Genomic DNA, 27,514 nt, shown 5'->3' with positions numbered 1-27,514 from the left:
CATCACAGACATTTGATCAGTCAGGAGAGAGAACGGAGCAGAGAAAACTAAATGTCAAAATGTCATAATTCTCTTATGCAACTCTTTCAAAAAAGAAGAAATCAGTGTTGAGTGAAGAATATGTTCTGCTTGTCGTAATACTGGTAAAACAGTCAAGGTAACTCTCATTGAGTTGTGAGTAATAGAGCAATACAGATACTAAAGCACCATTCAGCACCAGTAGAAACCCCTCCTGATAGTGTCCAGGGAGGTCAACAAGAGAAGACGTGGTGAACTGGGAGAGACCGGTGGGTTTCACTGAGAGAGAGAGAGAGAGAGAGAGAGAGAGAGAGAGAGAGAGAGCGAGGGGAGAGGGTGAGAGAGAGAGAGAGAGGGGAGAGAGAGAGAGAGAGAGAGAGAGAGAGAGAGAGAGAGAGAGAGAGAGAGAGAGAGAGAGAGAAGAGAGAGAGGAGAGAGAGAGAGGAGAGGAGAGAGAGAGAGAGAGCATGTGAGAGAGAGAGAGAGAGGAGTGAGGAGAGAGAGAGAGAGAGCGTGGAGAGAGCGAGAGAGGGAGAGAGAGAGAGAGAGAGCGTGTGGAGAGAGAGAGAGAGAGAGAGAGAGAGAGAGAGCGTGTGAGAGAGAGAGAGAGAGCGTGTGAGAGAGAGAAGAGAGGGAGAGAGAGAGAGAGAGCATGTGAGAGAGAGAGAGAGAGAGAGAGAGAGAGAGAGTGAGAGAGAGAGAGAGAGAGAGAGAGAGAGAGAGAGAGGAGAGAGAGAGAGAGAGAGAGAGAGGAGAGAGAGAAGAGAGAGAGAGAGAGAGAGAGAGAGAGAGAGAGAGAGAGAGAGAGAGAGAGAGAGAGAGAGAGAGAGAGAGAGAGAGAGAGAGAGAGAGAGAGAGAGAGCGAGAGAGAGAGGGAGAGAGAGCCAAACCAAGGGAGAAGAAAATTCCAATCCAGATCAAACAGTTACTGTAAAAACAGACAGACAGCCTCCAGGTCTTCAGGTCCAGTAGAGTCAAACAGCCCTGGCAGGTCTAGAACCAGACCTAGGACAACCAGACAGGTTCTGATCCAGAACTAAGAGAGCCATGGTTTTACTGACAGGACTTCAGAGCATTAAGGTTCTGGTGGAGTCAGCTCTGTGGCGTCGGTTAAGCCCAGACCATAGGGTTCCCTGCTAGGTTCTAGTAGTGTCAAAGGTCAGCTCAGATGATGGATCATCTTCTGGTACTATGACAGCCCAGCCAGCTAGTCAGTTCAGCCCTGGTGTTCTGGTACTGTGCTAGCTCTGGGTTAGTTCAGCCCTGGTGTTCTGGTGCTGTGGAACTCTGGGTCAGTTCAGCCCTGGTGTTCTGGTGCTGTGGAACTCTGGGTCAGTTCAGCCCTGGTGTTCTGGTGCTGTGGAACTCTGGGTCAGTTCAGCCCTGGTGTTCTGGTACTGTGGTATCTCTGGGTCAGTTCAGCCCTGGTGTTCTGGTACTGTGGTAGCTCTGGGTCTGGGTCAGTTCAGCCCTGGTGTTCTGGTACTGTGGTAGCTCTAGGTCAGTTCAGTCCTGGTGTTCTGGGTTAGTTTGGCCCTGGTACCAGACCAGTTTAGCCGTGAGAGGAGAAGATAGGTCTGCTGATGTTACTGTTGGAGGTCATGGCGTTAAGCTCCCACCTAAAAGAGACAGCGACAGTTACAGTGAGGGAAAAAAGTATTTCATCCCCTGCTGATTTTGTAAGTTTGCCCACTGTCTATAATTTTAATGGTAGGTTTATTTGAACAGTGAGAGACAGAATAACAACAAAAAAATCCAGAAAAACGCATGTCAAAAATGATTTTATGAGGGAAATAAGTATTTGACCCCCTCTCAATCAGAAAGATTTCTGGCTCCCAGGTGTCTTTTATACAGGTAACGAGCTGAGATTAGGAGCACACTCTTAAAGGGAGTGCTCCTAATCTCATCTTGTTACCTGTATAAAAGACACCTGTCCACAGAAGCAATAAATCAATCAGATTCCAAACTCTCCACCATGGCCAAGAACCAAGAGCTCTCCAAGGATGTCAGGGACAAGATTGTAGACCTACACAAGGCTGGAATGGGCCACAAGACCATCGCCAAGCAGCTTGGTGAGAAGGTGACAACAGTTGGTGCGATTATAGAACAAATGGAAGAAACACAAAATAACTGTCAATCTCCCTCTGCCTGGGGCTCCATGCAAGATCTCACCTCGTGGAGTTGCAATGATCATGAGAATGGTGAGGAATCAGCCCAGAACTACATGGGAGGATATTGTCAATGATCTCAAGGCAGCTGGGACCATAGTCACCAAGAAAACAATTGGTAACACACTACGCCGTGAAGGACTGAAATCCTGCAGCGCCCGCAAGGTCCCCCTGCTCAAAAAAGCATATATACATGCCCGTCTGAAGTTTGCCAATGAACATCTGAATGATTCAGAGGAGAACTGGGTGAAAGTGTTGTGGTCAGATGAGACCAAAATCGAGCTCTTTGGCATCAACTCAACTCGCCGTGTTTGGAGGAGGAGGAATGCTGCCTATGACCCCAAGAACACCATCCCCACCGTCAAACATGGAGGTGGAAACATTATGCTTTGGGGGTGTTTTTCTGCTAAGGGGACAGGACAACTTCACCGCATCAAAGGGACGATGGATGGGGACATGTACCGTCAAATCTTGGGTGAGAACCTCCTTCCCTCAGCCAGTGCATTGAAAATGGGTCGTGGATGGGTATTCCAGCATGACAATGACCCAAAACACACGGCCAAGGCAACAAAGGAGCGGCTCAAGAAGAAGCACATTAAGGTCCTGGAGTGGCCTAGCCAGTCTCCAGACCTTAATCCCATAGAAAATCTGTGGAGGGAGCTGAAGGTTCGAGTTGCCAAACGTCAGCCTCGAAACCTTAATGACTTGGAGAAGATCTGCAAAGAGGAGTGGGACAATATCCCTCCTGAGATGTGTGCAAACCTGGTGGCCAACTACAAGAAACGTCTGACCTCTGTGATTGCCAACAAGGGTTTTGCCACCAAGTACTAAGTCATGTTTTGCAGAGGGGTCAAATACTTATTTCCCTCATTAAAATGCAAATACATTTATAACATTTTTGACATGCGTTTTTCTGGATTTTTTTGTTGTTATTCTGTCTCTCACTGTTCAAATAAACCTACCATTAAAATTATAGACTGATCATTTATTTGTCAGTGGGCAAACTTACAAAATCAGCAGGGGATCAAATACTTTTTTCCCTCACTGTAAGAGAGTGTCCTGCTGTAGGACTGAGGGTTAGGAACAAGTAGGGAGTGTTTTAGGCTGAGGTTTAGGACCAGGGAGGGAATGTTTTAGGCTGAGGTTTAGGACCAGGGAGGGAGTGTTTTAGGATGAGGGTTAGGACCAGGGAGGGAGTGTTTTAGGATGAGGGTTAGGACCAGGGAGGGAGTATTTTAGGCTGATGGTCCTGCTGTTTGGCTGAGGGTTAACATCAGGGAGGGAGTATTTTAGGCTGAGGGTAATGATGTATGGCTGTGGGTTCACACCAGGGAGGGAGTGCTTGAGGCTGAGGGTTAGGACCAGGGAGGGAGTATTTTAGGCTGAGGGTTTGGACCAGTGAAGGAGTGCTTTAGAATGAGGGTTAGAACCAGGGAGGGAGTGTTTTAGGATGAGGGTCCTGCTGTTTGGCTGAGGGTTAACATCAGGGAGGGAGTGGTTGAGGCTGAGGGTTAGGACCAGGGAGGGAGTGTTTTAGGCTGAGGGTTAGGACCAGGGAGGGAGTTTTTTAGGCTGAGGTTTACGACCAGGGAGGGAGTATTTTAGGCTGAGGGTCCTGCTTTATGGCTGAGGGTTAGGACCAGGGAGGGAGTGTTTTAGGCTGATGTTTAGGACCAGGGAGGGAGTATTTTAGGCTGAGGGTCCTGCTTTATGGCTGAGGGTTAGGACCAGGGAGGGTGTATTTTAGGCTGAGGGAGTGTTTTAGGCTAAGGTTTAGGACCAGTGAGAGAATGTTTTAGGCTGAAGGTTAGGACCAGGAAGGGAATGTTTTAGGCTGAGGGTTAGGACCAGGAAGGGAATGTTTTAGGCTGAGGGTTAGGACCAGGGAGGGAATGTTTTAGGCTGAGGGTTAGGACCAGGGAGGGAATGTTTTAGGCTGAGGGTTAGGACCAGGGAGCGAGTGTTTTAGGCTTAGGACCAGGGAGGGAGTATTTTATGCTGAGGGTTTGGACCAGGCAGGGAGTTCTTTAGGCTGAGGGTTAGGACCGGGGAGGGAATGATTTGGCTGAGGTTTAGGACCAGGGAGGGAGTATTTTAGGCTAAGGTTAGGACCAGGGAGGGAATGTTTTAGGCTGATAGTTAGGACGAGGGAGGGAATGATTTAGGCTGAGGGTTAGGACCAGGGAGGGAATGTTTTAGGCTGAGGGTTAGGACCAGGGAGGGAATGTTTTAGGCTGAGGGTTAGGACCAGGGAGCGAGTGTTTTAGGCTTAGGACCAGGGAGGGAGTATTTTATGCTGAGGGTTTGGACCAGGCAGGGAGTTCTTTAGGCTGAGGGTTAGGACCAGGGAGGGAGTGTTTTAGGCTGAGGGTAAGGACCAGGGAGCGAGTGTTTTAGGTTTAGGACCAGGGAGGGATTATTTTATGCGCAGGGTTTGGACCAGGCAGGGAGTTCTTTAGGATGAGGGTTAGGACCAGGGAGGGAGTGTTTTAGGCTGAGGGTCCTGCTTTATGGCTGAGGGTTAGGACCAGGAAGGGTGTATTTTAGGCTGAGGGTGCTGATGTATGGCTGTGGGTTAGGACCAGGGAGGGAGGTTGTAACATGAGAAGCAGAGGGGCTGGGGGACAGGGAGGGACGGGGCTGAGGGTTAGAGAGGGAGACTGATGGAGCCTAGAGGGGCTGAGGGTTACAGAGGGAGACTAATGGAGACTAGAGGGGTTGAGGGTTACAGAGGGAGACTAATGGAGGCCAGAGGGGCTGAGGGTTACAGAGGGAGACTGATGGAGACTAGAGGGGTTGAGGGTTACAGAGGAAGGCTGATGGAGCCTAGAGGGGTTGAGGGTTACAGAGGGAGGATGATGGAGACTAGAGGGGCTGAGGGTTACAGAGGGAGGATGATGGAGACTAGAGGGGCTGAGGTTTACAGAGGAAGGCTGATGGAGACTAGAGCGGTTGAGGGTTACAGAGGGAGACTGATGGAGACTAGAGCGGTTGAGGGTTACAGAGGGAGGATGATAAGAGCTGGCCTGATGACAGATCACTGGTTGGCCTTTTATACTCAATCACTCCTTCCCTCCCGTTCTCTTTCTACCTCTCCCTTTCTCACTTCTTCTCTCCCTCTCTCTTTCCAACTCTCCTCTTTCTGACTCGCTGACTGGAGCTGTAAATGGGAGGGGGACGGCTGTGTGTGGGTGATTGGCATGGGGGTTGAAGATCAGCACTCGTCCTCGTCAGGGTGAGGGGTGTAACCCTAACCCTCCTAACCTAAAAGCCTCTTAGGGTTAGGAACACAATTGACAACACATTTTTTTTTTTTTTTTTTTAAATTGTAGTCATTTAGCAGACGCTCTTATCCAGAGCGACTTACAGGAGCAATTAGGGTTAAGTGCCTTGCTCAAGGGCACATCGACAGATATTTCACCTAGTCGGCTCGGGGATTAGAACCAGCGACCTTTCGGTTACTGGCACAACGCTCTTAACCACTAAGCTACCTGCCGCCAGTGTGGTACGTGTATGTGTGTCGATGGGTGTGTGTCAGTGTTTGTGTCTCTTTAGGAGTCAAATGAGTATCAACTTCCCATTCATTACATTGAGACAAATGTAGATAGATGACATGTAGAACATTATTAGAACATTAGTAGTAGTGGTAACAGCTGACATGTAGAACATTATTAGAACATTAGTAGTAGTGGTAGCAGATGACATGTAGAACATTATTAGAACATTAGTAGTAGTGGTAACAGATGACATGCAGAACATTATTAGAACATTAGTAGTAGTGGTAGCAGCTGACATGCAGAACATTATTAGAACATTAGTTGTAGTGGTAGCAGATGACATGTAGAACATTAGTAGTAGTGGTAGCAAATGACATGTAGAACATTATTAGAACATTAGTTGTAGTGGTAGCAGATGACATGCAGAACATTATTAGTAGTGGTAGCAGATGACATGCAGAACATTATTAGTAGTGGTAGCAGATGACATGCAGAACATTATTAGTAGTGGTAGCAGATGACATGCAGAACATTATTAGTAGTGGTAGCAGATGACATGCAGAACATTAGTAGAACATTAGTTGTAGTGGTAACAGCTGACATGTAGAACATTATTAGAACATTAGTAGTAGTGGTAACAGATGACATGCGGAACATTATTAGAACATTAGTAGTAGTGGTAGCAGATGACATGCAGAACATTATTAGTAGTGGTAGCAGATGACATGCAGAACATTAGTAATAGTGGTAACAGATGACATGTAGAACATTAGTAGAACATTAGTAGTAGTGGTAACAGCTGACATGTAGAACATTATTAGAACATTAGTAGTACTGGTAACAGATGACATGTAGAACATTATTATAACATTAGTAGTAGTGGTAACAGATGACATGTAGAACATTATTAGAACATTAGTAGTAGTGGTAGCAGATGACATGCAGAACATTATTAGTAGTGGTAACAGATGACATGTAGAACATTATTATAACATTAGTAGTAGTGGTAGCAGATGACATGTAGAACATTTTTAGAACATTAGTAGTAGTGGTAACAGATGACATGCAGAACATTATTAGAACATTAGTAGTAGTGGTAGCAGATGACATGCAGAACATTAGTAGTAGTGGTAACAGCTGACATGTAGAACATTATTAGAACATTAGTAGTAGTGGTAGCAGATGACATGCAGAACATTATTAGAACATTAGTAGTAATGGTAACAGATGACATGCAGAACATTATTAGAACATTAGTAGTAGTGGTAACAGATGACATGCAGAACATTATTAGAACATTAGTAGTAGTGGTAACAGATGACATGCAGAACATTATTAGAACATTAGTAGTAGTGGTAGCAGATGACATGTAGAACATTATTAGAACATTAGTAGTAGTGGTAGCAGATGACATGTAGAACATTATTAGAACATTAGTAGTAGTGGTAGCAGTTGACATGTAGAACATTATTAGAACATTAGTAGTAGTGGTAGCAGATGACATGCAGAACATTATTAGAACATTAGTAGTAGTGGTAGCAGATGACATGTAGAACATTATTAGAACATTAGTAGTAGTGGTAGCAGATGACATGTAGAACATTATTAGAACATTAGTAGTAGTGGTAGCAGATGACATACAGAACAGTATTAGAACATTAGTAGTAGTGGTAGCAGATGACATGTAGAACATTATTAGAACATTAGTAGTAGTGGTAACAGATGACATGCATAACATTAGTAGTAGTGGTAGCAGATGAGAGCAGAACATTATTAGAACATTATTAGTAGTGGTAACAGATGACATACAGAACATTAGTAGTAGTGGTAGCAAATGACATGTAGAACATTATTAGAACATTAGAAGTAGTGGTAGCAGATGACATGTAGAACATTATTATAACATTAGTAGTAGTGGTAACATATGACATGCAGAACATTATTAGAACATTAGTAGTAGTGGTAACAGATGACATGCAGAACTTTATTAGAACATTAGTAGTAGTGGTAGCAGATGACATGCAGAACATTATTAGAACATTAGTAGTAGTGGTAACAGATGACATGTTGAACATTAGTAGTAGTGGTAGCAGATGACATGTAGAACACTATTAGAACATTAGTAGTAGTGGTAGCAGATGACATGTAGAACATTATTAGAACATTAGTAGTAGTGGTAGCAGATGACATGCAGAACATTATTAGAACATTAGTAGTAATGGTAAAAGATGACATGCAGAACATTATTAGAACATTAGTAGTAGTGGTAACAGATGGCATGCAGAACATTATTAGAACATTAGTAGTAGTGGTAGCAGATGACATGTAGAACATTATTAGAACATTAGTAGTAGTGGTAGCAGATGACATGTGGAACATTATTAGAACATTAGTAGAAGTGGTAGCAGATGACATGTAGAACATTATTAGAACATTATTAGTAGTGGTAGCAGATGACATGCAGAACATTATTAGAACATTAGTAGTAGTGGTAGCAGATGACATGTAGAACATTATTAGAACATTAGTAGTAGTGGTAGCAGTTGACACGTGGTCCTCTGTAGCTCAGCTGGTAGAGCACGGCGCTTGTAACGCCAATGTAGTGGGTTCGATCCCCGGGACCACCCATACGTAAAAATGTATGCACGCATGACTGTAAGTCGCTTTGGATAAAAGCGTCTGCTAAATGGCATATTATTTATATTATTTATTATTACATGTAGAACATTATTAGAACATTAGTAGTAGTGGTAGCAGATGACATGCAGAACATTATTAGAACATTAGTAGTAGTGGTAGCAGATGACATGTAGAACATTATTAGAACATAAGTAGTAGTGGTAGCAGATGACATGTAGAACAATATTAGAACATTAGTAGTAGTGGTAGCAGATGACATGTAGAACGTTATTAGAACATTAGTAGTAGTGGTAGCAGATGACATGCAGAACATTAGTAGTAGTGGTAACAGATGACATGTAGAACGTTATTAGAACATTAGTAGTAGTGGTAGCAGATGACAGCAGAACATTATTAGAACATTAGAAGAAGTGGTAGCAGATGACATGTAGAACGTTATTAGAACATTAGTAGTAGTGGTAACAGATGACATGCAGAACATTAGTAGTAGTGGTAGCAGATGACATGTAGAACATTATTAGAACATTAGTAGTAGTGGTAGCAGATGACATGTAGAACATTATTAGAACATTAGTAGTAGTGGTAGCAGTTGACATGTAGAACATTATTAGAACATTAGTAGTAGTGGTAGCAGATGACATGCAGAACATTATTAGAACATTAGTAGTAGTGGTAGCAGATGACATGTAGAACATTATTAGAACATTAGTAGTAGTGGTAGCAGATGACATGTAGAACATTATTAGAACATTAGTAGTAGTGGTAGCAGATGACATACAGAACAGTATTAGAACATTAGTAGTAGTGGTAGCAGATGACATGTAGAACATTATTAGAACATTAGTAGTAGTGGTAACAGATGACATGCATAACATTAGTAGTAGTGGTAGCAGATGACAGCAGAACATTATTAGAACATTATTAGTAGTGTTAACAGATGACATGCAGAATATTATTAGAACATTAGTAGTAGTGGTAGCAGATGAGAGCAGAACATTATTAGAACATTAGTAGTAGTGGTAACAGATGACATACAGAACATTAGTAGTAGTGGTAGCAAATGACATGTAGAACATTATTAGAACATTAGAAGTAGTGGTAGCAGATGACATGTAGAACATTATTATAACATTAGTAGTAGTGGTAACATATGACATGCAGAACATTATTAGAACATTAGTAGTAGTGGTAACAGATGACATGCAGAACTTTATTAGAACATTAGTAGTAGTGGTAGCAGATGACATGCAGAACATTATTAGAACATTAGTAGTAGTGGTAACAGATGACATGTAGAACATTAGTAGTAGTGGTAGCAGATGACATGTAGAACACTATTAGAACATTAGTAGTAGTGGTAGCAGATGACATGTAGAACATTATTAGAACATTAGTAGTAGTGGTAGCAGATGACATGCAGAACATTATTAGAACATTAGTAGTAATGGTAAAAGATGACATGCAGAACATTATTAGAACATTAGTAGTAGTGGTAACAGATGGCATGCAGAACATTATTAGAACATTAGTAGTAGTGGTAGCAGATGACATGTAGAACATTATTAGAACATTAGTAGTAGTGGTAGCAGATGACATGTGGAACATTATTAGAACATTAGTAGAAGTGGTAGCAGATGACATGTAGAACATTATTAGAACATTATTAGTAGTGGTAGCAGATGACATGCAGAACATTATTAGAACATTAGTAGTAGTGGTAGCAGATGACATGTAGAACATTATTAGAACATTAGTAGTAGTGGTAGCAGTTGACACGTGGTCCTCTGTAGCTCAGCTGGTAGAGCACGGCGCTTGTAACGCCAAGGTAGTGGGTTCGATCCCCGGGACCACCCATACGTAAAAATGTATGCACGCATGACTGTAAGTCGCTTTGGATAAAAGCGTCTGCTAAATGGCATATTATTTATATTATTTATTATTACATGTAGAACATTATTAGAACATTAGTAGTAGTGGTAGCAGATGACATGCAGAACATTATTAGAACATTAGTAGTAGTGGTAGCAGATGACATGTAGAACATTATTAGAACATAAGTAGTAGTGGTAGCAGATGACATGTAGAACAATATTAGAACATTAGTAGTAGTGGTAGCAGATGACATGTAGAACGTTATTAGAACATTAGTAGTAGTGGTAGCAGATGACATGCAGAACATTAGTAGTAGTGGTAACAGATGACATGTAGAACGTTATTAGAACATTAGTAGTAGTGGTAGCAGATGACAGCAGAACATTATTAGAACATTAGTAGTAGTGGTAACAGATTACATGCAGAACATTAGTAGTAGTGGTAGCAGATGACATGTAGAACATTATTAGAACATTAGACGTAGTGGTAGCAGATGACATGTAGAACATTATTATAACATTAGTAGTAGTGGTAACATATGACATGCAGAACATTATTAGAACATTAGTCGTAGTGGTAGCAGATGACATGTAGAACATTATTAGAACATTAGTAGTAGTGGTAGCAGATGACATGTAGAACATTATTAGAACATTAGTAGTAGTGGTAGCAGATGACATGCAGAACATTATTAGAACATTAGTAGTAATCGTAACAGATGACATGCAGAACATTATTATAACATTAGTAGTAGTGGTAGCAGATGACATGTAGAACATTATTAGAACATTAGTAGTAGTGGTAGCAGTTGACATGTAGAACATTATTATAACATTAGTAGTAGTGGTAGCAGATGACATGCAGAACATTATTAGAACATTAGTAGTAGTGGTAGCAGATGACATGTAGAACATTATTAGAACATTAGTAGTAGTGGTAGCAGATGACATGCAGAACATTATTAGAACATTATTAGTTTTGGTAGCAGATGACATGCAGAACATTATTAGAACATTAGTAGTAGTGGTAGCAGATGTCATGTAGAACATTATTAGAACATTAGTAGTAGTGGTAGCAGTTGACATGTAGAACATTATTAGAACATTAGTAGTAGTGGTAGCAGATGACATGTAGAACATTATTAGAACATTAGTAGTAGTGGTAGCAGATGACATGCAGAACATTATTAGAACATTATTAGTAGTGGTAGCAGATGACATGCAGAACATTATTAGAACATTAGTAGTAGTGGTAGCAGATGACATGTAGAACATTATTAGAACATTAGTAGTAGTGGTAGCAGTTGACATGTAGAACATTATTAGAACATTAGTAGTAGTGGTAGCAGATGACATGCAGAACATTATTAGAACATTAGTAGTAGTGGTAGCAGATGACATGTAGAACATTATTAGAACATAAGTAGTAGTGGTAGCAGATGACATGTAGAACAATATTAGAACATTAGTAGTAGTGGTAGCAGATGACATGTAGAACGTTATTAGAACATTAGTAGTAGTGGTAGCAGATGACATGCAGAACATTAGTAGTAGTGGTAACAGATGACATGTAGAACGTTATTAGAACATTAGTAGTAGTGGTAGCAGATGACAGCAGAACATTATTAGAACATTAGAAGAAGTGGTAGCAGATGACATGTAGAACGTTATTAGAACATTAGTAGTAGTGGTAACAGATGACATGCAGAACATTAGTAGTAGTGGTAGCAGATGACATGTAGAACATTATTAGAACATTAGTAGTAGTGGTAGCAGATGACATGTAGAACATTATTAGAACATTAGTAGTAGTGGTAGCAGTTGACATGTAGAACATTATTAGAACATTAGTAGTAGTGGTAGCAGATGACATGCAGAACATTATTAGAACATTAGTAGTAGTGGTAGCAGATGACATGTAGAACATTATTAGAACATTAGTAGTAGTGGTAGCAGATGACATGTAGAACATTATTAGAACATTAGTAGTAGTGGTAGCAGATGACATACAGAACAGTATTAGAACATTAGTAGTAGTGGTAGCAGATGACATGTAGAACATTATTAGAACATTAGTAGTAGTGGTAACAGATGACATGCATAACATTAGTAGTAGTGGTAGCAGATGACAGCAGAACATTATTAGAACATTATTAGTAGTGTTAACAGATGACATGCAGAATATTATTAGAACATTAGTAGTAGTGGTAGCAGATGAGAGCAGAACATTATTAGAACATTAGTAGTAGTGGTAACAGATGACATACAGAACATTAGTAGTAGTGGTAGCAAATGACATGTAGAACATTATTAGAACATTAGAAGTAGTGGTAGCAGATGACATGTAGAACATTATTATAACATTAGTAGTAGTGGTAACATATGACATGCAGAACATTATTAGAACATTAGTAGTAGTGGTAACAGATGACATGCAGAACTTTATTAGAACATTAGTAGTAGTGGTAGCAGATGACATGCAGAACATTATTAGAACATTAGTAGTAGTGGTAACAGATGACATGTAGAACATTAGTAGTAGTGGTAGCAGATGACATGTAGAACACTATTAGAACATTAGTAGTAGTGGTAGCAGATGACATGTAGAACATTATTAGAACATTAGTAGTAGTGGTAGCAGATGACATGCAGAACATTATTAGAACATTAGTAGTAATGGTAAAAGATGACATGCAGAACATTATTAGAACATTAGTAGTAGTGGTAACAGATGGCATGCAGAAAATTATTAGAACATTAGTAGTAGTGGTAGCAGATGACATGTAGAACATTATTAGAACATTAGTAGTAGTGGTAGCAGATGACATGTGGAACATTATTAGAACATTAGTAGAAGTGGTAGCAGATGACATGTAGAACATTATTAGAACATTATTAGTAGTGGTAGCAGATGACATGCAGAACATTATTAGAACATTAGTAGTAGTGGTAGCAGATGACATGTAGAACATTATTAGAACATTAGTAGTAGTGGTAGCAGTTGACACGTGGTCCTCTGTAGCTCAGCTGGTAGAGCACGGCGCTTGTAACGCCAAGGTAGTGGGTTCGATCCCCGGGACCACCCATACGTAAAAATGTATGCACGCATGACTGTAAGTCGCTTTGGATAAAAGCGTCTGCTAAATGGCATATTATTTATATTATTTATTATTACATGTAGAACATTATTAGAACATTAGTAGTAGTGGTAGCAGATGACATGCATAACATTATTAGAACATTAGTAGTAGTGGTAGCAGATGACATGTAGAACATTATTAGAACATAAGTAGTAGTGGTAGCAGATGACATGTAGAACAATATTAGAACATTAGTAGTAGTGGTAGCAGATGACATGTAGAACGTTATTAGAACATTAGTAGTAGTGGTAGCAGATGACATGCAGAACATTAGTAGTAGTGGTAACAGATGACATGTAGAACGTTATTAGAACATTAGTAGTAGTGGTAGCAGATGACAGCAGAACATTATTAGAACATTAGTAGTAGTGGTAGCAGATGACATGCAGAACATTAGTAGTAGTGGTAGCAGATGACAGCAGAACATTATTAGAACATTAGTAGTAGTGGTAACAGATTACATGCAGAACATTAGTAGTAGTGGTAGCAGATGACATGTAGAACATTATTAGAACATTAGACGTAGTGGTAGCAGATGACATGTAGAACATTATTATAACATTAGTAGTAGTGGTAACATATGACATGCAGAACATTATTAGAACATTAGTCGTAGTGGTAGCAGATGACATGTAGAACATTATTAGAACATTAGTAGTAGTGGTAGCAGATGACATGTAGAACATTATTAGAACATTAGTAGTAGTGGTAGCAGATGACATGCAGAACATTATTAGAACATTAGTAGTAATCGTAACAGATGACATGCAGAACATTATTATAACATTAGTAGTAGTGGTAGCAGATGACATGTAGAACATTATTAGAACATTAGTAGTAGTGGTAGCAGTTGACATGTAGAACATTATTATAACATTAGTAGTAGTGGTAGCAGATGACATGCAGAACATTATTAGAACATTAGTAGTAGTGGTAGCAGATGACATGTAGAACATTATTAGAACATTAGTAGTAGTGGTAGCAGATGACATGCAGAACATTATTAGAACATTATTAGTAGTGGTAGCAGATGACATGCAGAACATTATTAGAACATTAGTAGTAGTGGTAGCAGATGTCATGTAGAACATTATTAGAACATTAGTAGTAGTGGTAGCAGTTGACATGTAGAACATTATTAGAACATAAGTAGTAGTGGTAGCAGATGACATGTAGAACAATATTAGAACATTAGTAGTAGTGGTAGCAGATGACATGTAGAACGTTATTAGAACATTAGTAGTAGTGGTAGCAGATGACATGCAGAACATTAGTAGTAGTGGTAACAGATGACATGTAGAACGTTATTAGAACATTAGTAGTAGTGGTAGCAGATGACAGCAGAACATTATTAGAACATTAGTAGTAGTGGTAGCAGATGACATGCAGAACATTAGTAGTAGTGGTAGCAGATGACAGCAGAACATTATTAGAACATTAGTAGTAGTGGTAACAGATTACATGCAGAACATTAGTAGTAGTGGTAGCAGATGACATGTAGAACATTATTAGAACATTAGACGTAGTGGTAGCAGATGACATGTAGAACATTATTATAACATTAGTAGTAGTGGTAACATATGACATGCAGAACATTATTAAAACATTAGTCGTAGTGGTAGCAGATGACATGTAGAACATTATTAGAACATTAGTAGTAGTGGTAGCAGATGACATGTAGAACATTATTAGAACATTAGTAGTAGTGGTAGCAGATGACATGCAGAACATTATTAGAACATTAGTAGTAATCGTAACAGATGACATGCAGAACATTATTATAACATTAGTAGTAGTGGTAGCAGATGACATGTAGAACATTATTATAACATTAGTAGTAGTGGTAGCAGATGACATGCAGAACATTATTAGAACATTAGTAGTAGTGGTAGCAGATGACATGTAGAACATTATTAGAACATTAGTAGTAGTGGTAGCAGATGACATGCAGAACATTATTAGAACATTATTAGTAGTGGTAGCAGATGACATGCAGAACATTATTAGAACATTAGTAGTAGTGGTAGCAGATGTCATGTAGAACATTATTAGAACATTAGTAGTAGTGGTAGCAGTTGACATGTAGAACATTATTAGAACATTAGTAGTAGTGGTAGCAGATGACATGTAGAACATTATTAGAACATTAGTAGTAGTGGTAGCAGATGACATGCAGAACATTATTAGAACATTATTAGTAGTGGTAGCAGATGACATGCAGAACATTATTAGAACATTAGTAGTAGTGGTAGCAGATGACATGTAGAACATTATTAGAACATTAGTAGTAGTGGTAGCAGTTGACATGTAGAACATTATTAGAACATTAGTAGTAGTGGTAGCAGATGACATGCAGAACATTATTAGAACATTAGTAGTAGTGGTAGCAGATGACATGTATAACATTATTAGAACATTAGTAGTAGTGGTAGCAGATGACATGTAGAACATTATTAGAACATTAGTAGTAGTGGTAGCAGATGACATGCAGAACATTATTAGAACATTAGTAGTAGTGGTAACAGATGACATGCAGAACATTATTAGAACATTAGTATTAGTGGTAGCAGATGACATGTAGAACATTATTAGAACATTAGTAGTAGTGGTAACAGATGACATGCATAACATTAGTAGTAGTGGTAGCAGATGACAGCAGAACATTATCAGAACATTATTAGTAGTGTTAACAGATGACATGCAGAATATTATTAGAACATTAGTAGTAGTGGTAGCAGATGAGAGCAGAACATTATTAGAACATTAGTAGTAGTGGTAACAGATGACATGCAGAACATTAGTAGTAGTGGTAGCAGATGACATGTAGAACATTATTAGAACATTTTGAAGTAGTGGTAGCAGATGACATGTAGAACATTAGTAGTAGTGGTAAGCAGATGACATGTAGAACACTATTAGAACATTAGTAGTAGTGGTAACAGATGACATGTAGAACATTATTAGAACATTATTAGTAGTGGTAGCAGATGACATGTAGAACATTATTAGAACATTAGTAGTAGTGGTAGCAGATGACATGTGGAACATTATTAGAACATTAGTAGAAGTGGTAGCAGATGACATGTAGAACATTATTAGAACATTATTATTAGTGGTAGCAGATGACATGCAGAACATTATTAGAACATTAGTAGTAGTGGTAGCAGATGACATGTAGAACATTATTAGAACATTAGTAGTAGTGGTAGCAGATGACATGCAGAACATTATTAGAACATTAGTAGTAGTGGTAGCATATGACATGTAGAACATTATTAGAACATTAGTAGTAGTGGTAGCAGTTGACCTGTAGAACATTATTAGAACATTAGTAGTAGTGGTAGCAGATGACATGCAGAACATTATTAGAACATTAGTAGTAGTGGTAGCAGATGACATGTAGAACGTTATTAGAACATTAGTAGTAGTGGTAGCAGATGACATGCAGAACATTAGTAGTAGTGGTAACAGATGACATGTAGAACGTTATTAGAACATTAGTAGTAGTGGTAGCAGATGACAGCAGAACATTATTAGAACATTAGTAGTAGTGGTAACAGATGACATGCAGAACATTAGTAGTAGTGGTAGCAGATGACATGTAGAACATTATTAGAACATTAGAAGTAGTGGTAGCAGATGACATGTAGAACATTATTATTACATTAGTAGTAGTGGTAACATATGACATGCAGAACATTATTAGAACATTAGTAGTAGTGGTAGCAGATGACATGTAGAACATTATTAGAACATTAGTAGTAGTGGTAGCAGATGACATGTAGAACATTATTAGAACATTAGTAGTAGTGGTAGCAGATGACATGCAGAACATTATTAGAACATTAGTAGTAATGGTAACAGATGACATGCAGAACATTATTAGAACATTAGTAGTAGTGGTAACAGATGACATGCAGAACATTATTAGAACATTAGTAGTAGTGGTAGCAGATGACATGTAGAACATTATTAGAACATTAGTAGTAGTGGTAGCAGATGACATGTGGAACATTATTAGAACATTAGTAGAAGTGGTAGCAGATGACATGTAGAACATTATTAGAACATTATTAGTAGTGGTAGCAGATGACATGCAGAACATTATTAGAACATTAGTAGTAGTGGTAGCAGTTGACATGTAGAACATTATTAGAACATTAGTAGTAGTGGTAGCAGATGACATGCAGAACATTATTAGAACTTTGGTAGGTGTGGTAGCAGATGACATGTAGAACATTATTAGAACATTAGTAGTAGTGGTAGCAGATGACATGTAGAACATTATTAGAACATTAGTAGTAGTGGTAGCAGATGACATGCAGAACATTATTAGAACATTAGTAGTAGTGGTAACAGATGACATGCAGAACATTATTAGAACATTAGTAGTAGTGGTAGCAGATGACATGTAGAACATTATTAGAACATTAGTAGTAGTGGTAACAGATGACATGCATAACATTAGTAGTAGTGGTAGCAGATGACAGCAGAACATTATTAGAACATTATTAGTAGTGTTAACAGATGACATGCAGAATATTATTAGAACATTAGTAGTAGTGGTAGCAGATGAGAGCAGAACATTATTAGAACATTAGTAGTAGTGGTAACAGATGACATGCAGAACATTAGTAGTAGTGGTAGCAGATGACATGTAGAACATTATTAGAACATTAGTAGTAGTGGTAACAGATGACATGTAGAACATTAGTAGTAGTGGTAGCAGATGACATGTAGAACACTATTAGAACATTAGTAGTAGTGGTAGCAGATGACATGTAGAACATTATTAGAAGATTAGTAGTAGTGGTAGCAGATGACATGCAGAACATTATTAGAACATTAGTAGTAATGGTAACAGATGACATGCAGAACATTATTAGAACTTTGGTAGGTGTGGTAGCAGATGACATGTAGAACATTATTAGAACATTAGTAGTAGTGGTAGCAGATGACATGTAGAACATTATTAGAACATTAGTAGTAGTGGTAGCAGATGACATGCAGAACATTATTAGAACATTAGTAGTAGTGGTAACAGATGACATGCATAACATTAGTAGTAGTGGTAGCAGATGACAGCAGAACATTATTAGAACATTATTAGTAGTGTTAACAGATGACATGCAGAATATTATTAGAACATTAGTAGTAGTGGTAGCAGATGAGAGCAGAACATTATTAGAACATTAGTAGTAGTGGTAACAGATGACATGCAGAACATTAGTAGTAGTGGTAGCAGATGACATGTAGAACATTATTAGAACATTAGTAGTAGTGGTAACAGATGACATGTAGAACATTAGTAGTAGTGGTAGCAGATGACAGGTAGAACACTATTAGAACATTAGTAGTAGTGGTAGCAGATGACATGTAGAACATTATTAGAAGATTAGTAGTAGTGGTAGCAGATGACATGCAGAACATTATTAGAACATTAGTAGTAATGGTAACAGATGACATGCAGAACATTATTAGAACATTAGTAGTAGTGGTAACAGATGGCATGCAGAACATTATTAGAACATTAGTAGTAGTGGTAGCAGATGACATGTAGAACATTATTAGAACATTAGTAGTAGTGGTGGCAGATGACATGTGGAACATTATTAGAACATTAGTAGAAGAGGTAGCAGATGACATGTAGAACATTATTAGAACATTATTAGTAGTGGTAGCAGATGACATGCAGAACATTATTAGAACATTAGTAGTAGTGGTAGCAGATGACATGTGGAACATTATTAGAACATTAGTAGAAGTGGTAGCAGATGACATGTAGAACATTATTAGAACATTATTAGTAGTGGTAGCAGTTGACATGTAGAACATTATTAGAACATTAGTAGTAGTGGTAGCAGATGACATGCAGAACATTATTAGAACATTAGTAGTAGTGGTAGCATATGACATGTAGAACATTATTAAAACATTAGTAGTAGTGGTAGCAGATGACATGTAGAACAATATTAGAACATTAGTAGTAGTGGTAGCAGATGACATGTAGAACGTTATTAGAACATTAGTAGTAGTGGTAGCAGATGACAGCAGAACATTATTAGAACATTAGTAGTAGTGGTAACAGATGACATGTAGAACGTTATTAGAACATTAGTAGTAGTGGTAGCAGATGACAGCAGAACATTATTAGAACATTAGTAGTAGTGGTAACAGATGACATGCAGAACATTAGTAGTAGTGGTAGCAGATGACATGTAGAACATTATTAGAACATTAGCCGTAGTGGTAGCAGATGACATGTAGAACATTATTAGAACATTAGTAGTAATGGTAACAGATGACATGCAGAACATTATTATTACATTAGTAGTAGTGGTAACATATGACATGCAGAACATTATTAGAACATTAGTAGTAGTGGTAGCAGATGACATGTGGAACATTATTAGAACATTAGTAGAAGTGGTAGCAGATGACATGTAGAACATTATTAGAACATTAGTAGTAGTGGTAACAGATGACATGTAGAACATTAGTAGTAGTGGTAGCAGATGACATGTAGAACACTATTAGAACATTAGTAGTAGTGGTAGCAGATGACATGTAGAACATTATTAGAAGATTAGTAGTAGTGGTAGCAGATGACATGCAGAACATTATTAGAACATTAGTAGTAATGGTAACAGATGACATGCAGAACATTATTAGAACTTTGGTAGGTGTGGTAGCAGATGACATGTAGAACATTATTAGAACATTAGTAGTAGTGGTAGCAGATGACATGTAGAACATTATTAGAACATTAGTAGTAGTGGTAGCAGATGACATGCAGAACATTGTTAGAACATTAGTAGTAGTGGTAACAGATGACATGCATAACATTAGTAGTAGTGGTAGCAGATGACAGCAGAACATTATTAGAACATTATTAGTAGTGTTAACAGATGACATGCATAATATTATTAGAACATTAGTAGTAGTGGTAGCAGATGAGAGCAGAACATTATTAGAACATTAGTAGTAGTGGTAACAGATGACATGCAGAACATTAGTAGTAGTGGTAGCAGATGACATGTAGAACATTATTAGAACATTAGTAGTAGTGGTAACAGATGACATGTAGAACATTAGTAGTAGTGGTAGCAGATGACATGTAGAACACTATTAGAACATTAGTAGTAGTGGTAGCAGATGACATGTAGAACATTATTAGAAGATTAGTAGTAGTGGTAGCAGATGACATGCAGAACATTATTAGAACATTAGTAGTAATGGTAACAGATGACATGCAGAACATTATTAGAACATTAGTAGTAGTGGTAACAGATGGCATGCAGAACATTATTAGAACATTAGTAGTAGTGGTAGCAGATGACATGTAGAACATTATTAGAACATTAGTAGTAGTGGTGGCAGATGACATGTGGAACATTATTAGAACATTAGTAGAAGAGGTAGCAGATGACATGTAGAACATTATTAGAACATTATTAGTAGTGGTAGCAGATGACATGCAGAACATTATTAGAACATTAGTAGTAGTGGTAGCAGATGACATGTGGAACATTATTAGAACATTAGTAGAAGTGGTAGCAGATGACATGTAGAACATTATTAGAACATTATTAGTAGTGGTAGCAGTTGACATGTAGAACATTATTAGAACATTAGTAGTAGTGGTAGCAGATGACATGCAGAACATTATTAGAACATTAGTAGTAGTGGTAGCATATGACATGTAGAACATTATTAAAACATTAGTAGTAGTGGTAGCAGATGACATGTAGAACAATATTAGAACATTAGTAGTAGTGGTAGCAGATGACATGTAGAACGTTATTAGAACATTAGTAGTAGTGGTAGCAGATGACAGCAGAACATTATTAGAACATTAGTAGTAGTGGTAACAGATGACATGTAGAACGTTATTAGAACATTAGTAGTAGTGGTAGCAGATGACAGCAGAACATTATTAGAACATTAGTAGTAGTGGTAACAGATGACATGCAGAACATTAGTAGTAGTGGTAGCAGATGACATGTAGAACATTATTAGAACATTAGCCGTAGTGGTAGCAGATGACATGTAGAACATTATTAGAACATTAGTAGTAATGGTAACAGATGACATGCAGAACATTATTATTACATTAGTAGTAGTGGTAACATATGACATGCAGAACATTATTAGAACATTAGTAGTAGTGGTAGCAGATGACATGTGGAACATTATTAGAACATTAGTAGAAGTGGTAGCAGATGACATGTAGAACATTATTAGAACATTAGTAGTAGTGGTAGCAGTTGACATGTAGAACATTATTAGAACATTAGTAGTAGTGGTAGCAGATGACATGCAGAACATTATTAGAACATTAGTAGTAGTGGTAGCAGATGACATGTAGAACATTATTAGAACATTAGTAGTAGTGGTAGCAGATGACATGTAGAACATTATTAGAACATTAGTAGTAGTGGTAGCAGATGACATGTAGAACATTATTAGAACATTAGTAGTAGTTGTAGCAGATGATATGCAGAACATTATTAGAACATTAGTAGTAATGGTAACAGATGACATGCAGAACATTATTAGAACATTAGTAGTAGTGCTAACAGATGACATGCAGAACATTATTAGAACATTAGTAGTAGTGGTAGCAGATGACATGTGGAACCTTATTAGAACATTAGTAGAAGTGGTAGCAGATGACATGTAGAACATTATTAGAACATTATTAGTAGTGGTAGCAGATGACATGCAGAACATTATTAGAACATTAGTAGTAGTGGTAGCAGATGACATGTAGAACATTATTAGAACATTAGTAGTAGTGGTAGCAGTTGACATGTAGAACATTATTAGAACATTAGTAGTAGTGGTAGCAGATGACATGCAGAACATTATTAGAACATTAGTAGTAGTGGTAGCAGATGACACGTAGAACATTATTAGAACATTAGTAGTAGTGGTAGCAGATGACATGTAGAACATTATTAGAACATTAGTAGTAGTGGTAGCAGATGACATGTAGAACATTATTAGAACATTAGTAGTAGTGGTAGCAGATGACATGTAGAACATTATTAGAACATTAGTAGTAGTGGTAGCAGATGACATGCAGAACATTATTAGAACATTAGTAGTAGTGGTAACAGATGACATGCAGAACATTATTAGAACATTAGTAGTAGTGGTAGCAGATGACATGTAGAACATTATTAGAACATTAGTAGTAGTGGTAACAGATGACATGCATAACATTAGTAGTAGTGGTAGCAGATGACATGTAGAACATTATTAGAACATTAGTAGTAGTGGTAACAGATGACATGTAGAACATTAGTAGTAGTGGTAGCAGATGACATGTAGAACACTATTAGAACATTAGTAGTAGTGGTAGCAGATGACATGTAGAACATTATTAGAAGATTAGTAGTAGTGGTAGCAGATGACATGCAGAACATTATTAGAACATTAGTAGTAATGGTAACAGATGACATGCAGAACATTATTAGAACATTAGTAGTAGTGGTAACAGATGGCATGCAGAACATTATTAGAACATTAGTAGTAGTGGTAGCAGATGACATGTAGAACATTATTAGAACATTAGTAGTAGTGGTAGCAGATGACATGTGGAACATTATTAGAACATTAGTAGAAGTGGTAGCAGATGACATGTAGAACATTATTAGAACATTATTAGTAGTGGTAGCAGATGACATGCAGAACATTATTAGAACATTAGTAGTAGTGGTAGCAGATGACATGCAGAACATTATTAGAACATTAGTAGTAGTGGTAGCAGATGACATGTGGAACATTATTAGAACATTAGTAGAAGTGGTAGCAGATGACATGTAGAACATTATTAGAACATTATTAGTAGTGGTAGCAGATGACATGTAGAACATTATTAGAACATTAGTAGTAGTGGTAGCAGATGACATGCAGAACATTATTAGAACATTAGTAGTAGTGGTAGCAGATGACATGTAGAACATTATTAGAACATTAGTAGTAGTGGTAGCAGATGACATGTAGAACAATATTAGAACATTAGTAGTAGTGGTAGCAGATGACATGTAGAACGTTATTAGAACATTAGTAGTAGTGGTAGCAGATGACATGCAGAACATTAGTAGTAGTGGTAACAGATGACATGTAGAACGTTATTAGAACATTAGTAGTAGTGGTAGCAGATGACAGCAGAACATTATTAGAACATTAGTAGTAGTGGTAACAGATGACATGCAGAACATTAGTAGTAGTGGTAGCAGATGACATGTAGAACATTATTAGAACATTAGTAGTAGTGGTAACATATGACATGCAGAACATTATTAGAACATTAGTAGTAGTGGTAGCAGATGACATGTAGAACATTATTAGAACATTAGTAGTTGTGGTAGCAGATGACATGTATAACATTATTAGAACATTAGTAGTAGTGGTAGCAGATGACATGCAGAACATTATTAGAACATTAGTAGTAATGGTAACAGATGACATGTAGAACATTATTAGAACATTAGTAGTAGTGGTAGCAGATGACATGCATAACATTATTAGAACATTAGTAGTAGTGGTAGCAGATGACATGTAGAACATTATTAGAACATTAGTAGTAGTGGTAGCAGTTGACATGTAGAACATTATTAGAACATTAGTAGTAGTGGTAGCAGATGACATGCAGAACATTATTAGAACATTAGTAGTAATGGTAACAGATGACATGCAGAACATTATTAGAACATTAGTAGTAGTGGTAACAGATGGCATGCAGAACATTATTAGAACATTAGTAGTAGTGGTAGCAGATGACATGTAGAACATTATTAGAACATTAGTAGTAGTGGTAGCAGATGACATGTGGAACATTATTAGAACATTAGTAGAAGTGGTAGCAGATGACATGTAGAACATTATTAGAACATTATTAGTAGTGGTAGCAGATGACATGCAGAACATTATTAGAACATTAGTAGTAGTGGTAGCAGATGACATGCAGAACATTATTAGAACATTAGTAGTAGTGGTAGCAGATGACATGTGGAACATTATTAGAACATTAGTAGAAGTGGTAGCAGATGACATGTAGAACATTATTAGAACATTATTAGTAGTGGTAGCAGATGACATGTAGAACATTATTAGAACATTAGTAGTAGTGGTAGCAGATGACATGCAGAACATTATTAGAACATTAGTAGTAGTGGTAGCAGATGACATGTAGAACATTATTAGAACATTAGTAGTAGTGGTAGCAGATGACATGTAGAACAATATTAGAACATTAGTAGTAGTGGTAGCAGATGACATGTAGAACGTAATTAGAACATTAGTAGTAGTGGTAGCAGATGACATGCAGAACATTAGTAGTAGTGGTAACAGATGACATGTAGAACGTTATTAGAACATTAGTAGTAGTGGTAGCAGATGACAGCAGAACATTATTAGAACATTAGTAGTAGTGGTAACAGATGACATGCAGAACATTAGTAGTAGTGGTAGCAGATGACATGTAGAACATTATTAGAACATTAGTAGTAGTGGTAACATATGACATGCAGAACATTATTAGAACATTAGTAGTAGTGGTAGCAGATGACATGTAGAACATTATTAGAACATTAGTAGTAGTGGTAGCAGATGACATGTATAACATTATTAGAACATTAGTAGTAGTGGTAGCAGATGACATGCAGAACATTATTAGAACATTAGTAGTAATGGTAACAGATGACATGTAGAACATTATTAGAACATTAGTAGTAGTGGTAGCAGATGACATGCATAACATTATTAGAACATTAGTAGTAGTGGTAGCAGATGACATGTAGAACATTATTAGAACATTAGTAGTAGTGGTAGCAGTTGACATGTAGAACATTATTAGAACATTAGTAGTAGTGGTAGCAGATGACATGTAGAACATTATTAGAACATTAGTAGTAGTAGTAGCAGATGACATGCAGAACATTATTAGAACATTATTAGTAGTGGTAGCAGATGACATGCAGAACATTATTAGAACATTAGTAGTAGTGGTAGCAGATGACATGTAGAACATTATTAGAACATTAGTAGTAGTGGTAACAGCTGACATGTAGAACATTATTAGAACATTAGTAGTAGTGGTAGCAGATGACATGCAGAACATTATTAGAACATTAGTAGTAATGGTAACAGATGACATGCAGAACATTATTAGAACATTAGTAGTAGTGGTAACAGATGACATGCAGAACATTATTAGAACATTAGTAGTAGTGGTAACAGATGACATGCAGAACATTATTAGAACATTAGTAGTAGTGGTAGCAGATGACATGTAGAACATTATTAGAACATTAGTAGTAGTGGTAGCAGATGACATGTAGAACATTATTAGAACATTAGTAGTAGTGGTAGCAGTTGACATGTAGAACATTATTAGAACATTAGTAGTAGTGGTAGCAGATGACATGCAGAACATTATTAGAACATTAGTAGTAGTGGTAGCAGATGACATGTAGAACATTATTAGAACATTAGTAGTAGTGGTAGCAGATGACATGTAGAACATTATTAGAACATTAGTAGTAGTGGTAGCAGATGACATACAGAACATTATTAGAACATTAGTAGTAGTGGTAGCAGATGACATGTAGAACATTATTAGAACATTAGTAGTAGTGGTAACAGATGACATGCATAACATTAGTAGTAGTGGTAGCAGATGACAGCAGAACATTATTAGAACATTATTAGTAGTGTTAACAGATGACATGCAGAATATTATTAGAACATTAGTAGTAGTGGTAGCAGATGAGAGCAGAACATTATTAGAACATTAGTAGTAGTGGTAACAGATGACATGCAGAACATTAGTAGTAGTGGTAGCAAATGACATGTAGAACATTATTAGAACATTAGAAGTAGTGGTAGCAGATGACATGTAGAACATTATTATAACATTAGTAGTAGTGGTAACATATGACATGCAGAACATTATTTGAACATTAGTAGTAGTGGTAACAGATGACATGCAGAACTTTATTAGAACATTAGTAGTAGTGGTAGCAGATGACATGCAGAACATTATTAGAACATTAGTAGTAGTGGTAACAGATGACATGTAGAACGTTAGTAGTAGTGGTAGCAGATGACATGTAGAACATTATTAGAACATTAGTAGTAGTGGTAACAGATGACATGTAGAACATTAGTAGTAGTGGTAGCAGATGACATGTAGAACACTATTAGAACATTAGTATTAGTGGTAGCAGATGACATGTAGAACATTATTAGAACATTAGTAGTAGTGGTAGCAGATGACATGCAGAACATTATTAGAACATTAGTAGTAGTGGTAACAGATGACATGTAGAACATTAGTAGTAGTGGTAGCAGATGACATGTAGAACACTATTAGAACATTAGTATTAGTGGTAGCAGATGACATGTAGAACATTATTAGAACATTAGTAGTAGTGGTAACAGATGACATGTAGAACATTAGTAGTAGTGGTAGCAGATGACATGTAGAACACTATTAGAACATTAGTATTAGTGGTAGCAGATGACATGTAGAACATTATTAGAACATTAGTAGTAGTGGTAGCAGATGACATGCAGAACATTATTAGAACATTAGTAGTAATGGTAACAGATGACATGCAGAACATTATTAGAACATTAGTAGTAGTGGTAACAGATGGCATGCAGAACATTATTAGAACATTAGTAGTAGTGGTAGCAGATGACATGTAGAACATTATTAGAACATTAGTAGTAGTGGTAGCAGATGACATGTAGAACATTATTAGAACATTAGTAGTAGTGGTAGCAGATGACATGCAGAACATTATTAGAACATTAGTAGTAGTGGTAGCAGATGACACGTAGAACATTATTAGAACATTAGTAGTAGTGGTAGCAGATGACATGTAGAACATTATTAGAACATTAGTAGTAGTGGTAGCAGATGACATGTAGAACATTATTAGAACATTAGTAGTAGTGGTAGCAGATGACATGTAGAACATTATTAGAACATTAGTAGTAGTGGTAGCAGATGACATGCAGAACATTATTAGAACATTAGTAGTAGTGGTAACAGATGACATGCAGAACATTATTAGAACATTAGTAGTAGTGGTAGCAGATGACATGTAGAACATTATTAGAACATTAGTAGTAGTGGTAACAGATGACATGCATAACATTAG

At 37.4% G+C, this 27,514-nt stretch overlaps 1 pseudogene across 1 annotated transcript in view; it reads right to left on the bottom strand.

Annotated features, from left to right (window-relative positions):
* Positions 1-899: 899 nt before the first annotated feature.
* Positions 900-27,514, bottom strand: part of LOC311100397 (kelch domain-containing protein 3-like) — a 388,555-nt pseudogene continuing 361,940 nt past the window's right edge. The window contains exon 11 of the transcript XR_014615747.1: positions 900-1,637. The product of XR_014615747.1 is annotated as a kelch domain-containing protein 3-like (transcript). The remainder of the gene's footprint in view (positions 1,638-27,514) is intronic.

This window comes from Coregonus lavaretus, assembly GCF_964263955.1.
Source record: "Coregonus lavaretus genome assembly, chromosome: 25".
Lineage (NCBI taxonomy): Eukaryota > Metazoa > Chordata > Actinopteri > Salmoniformes > Salmonidae > Coregonus > Coregonus lavaretus.
This window is presented reverse-complemented; position numbering and strand designations above follow the sequence as displayed.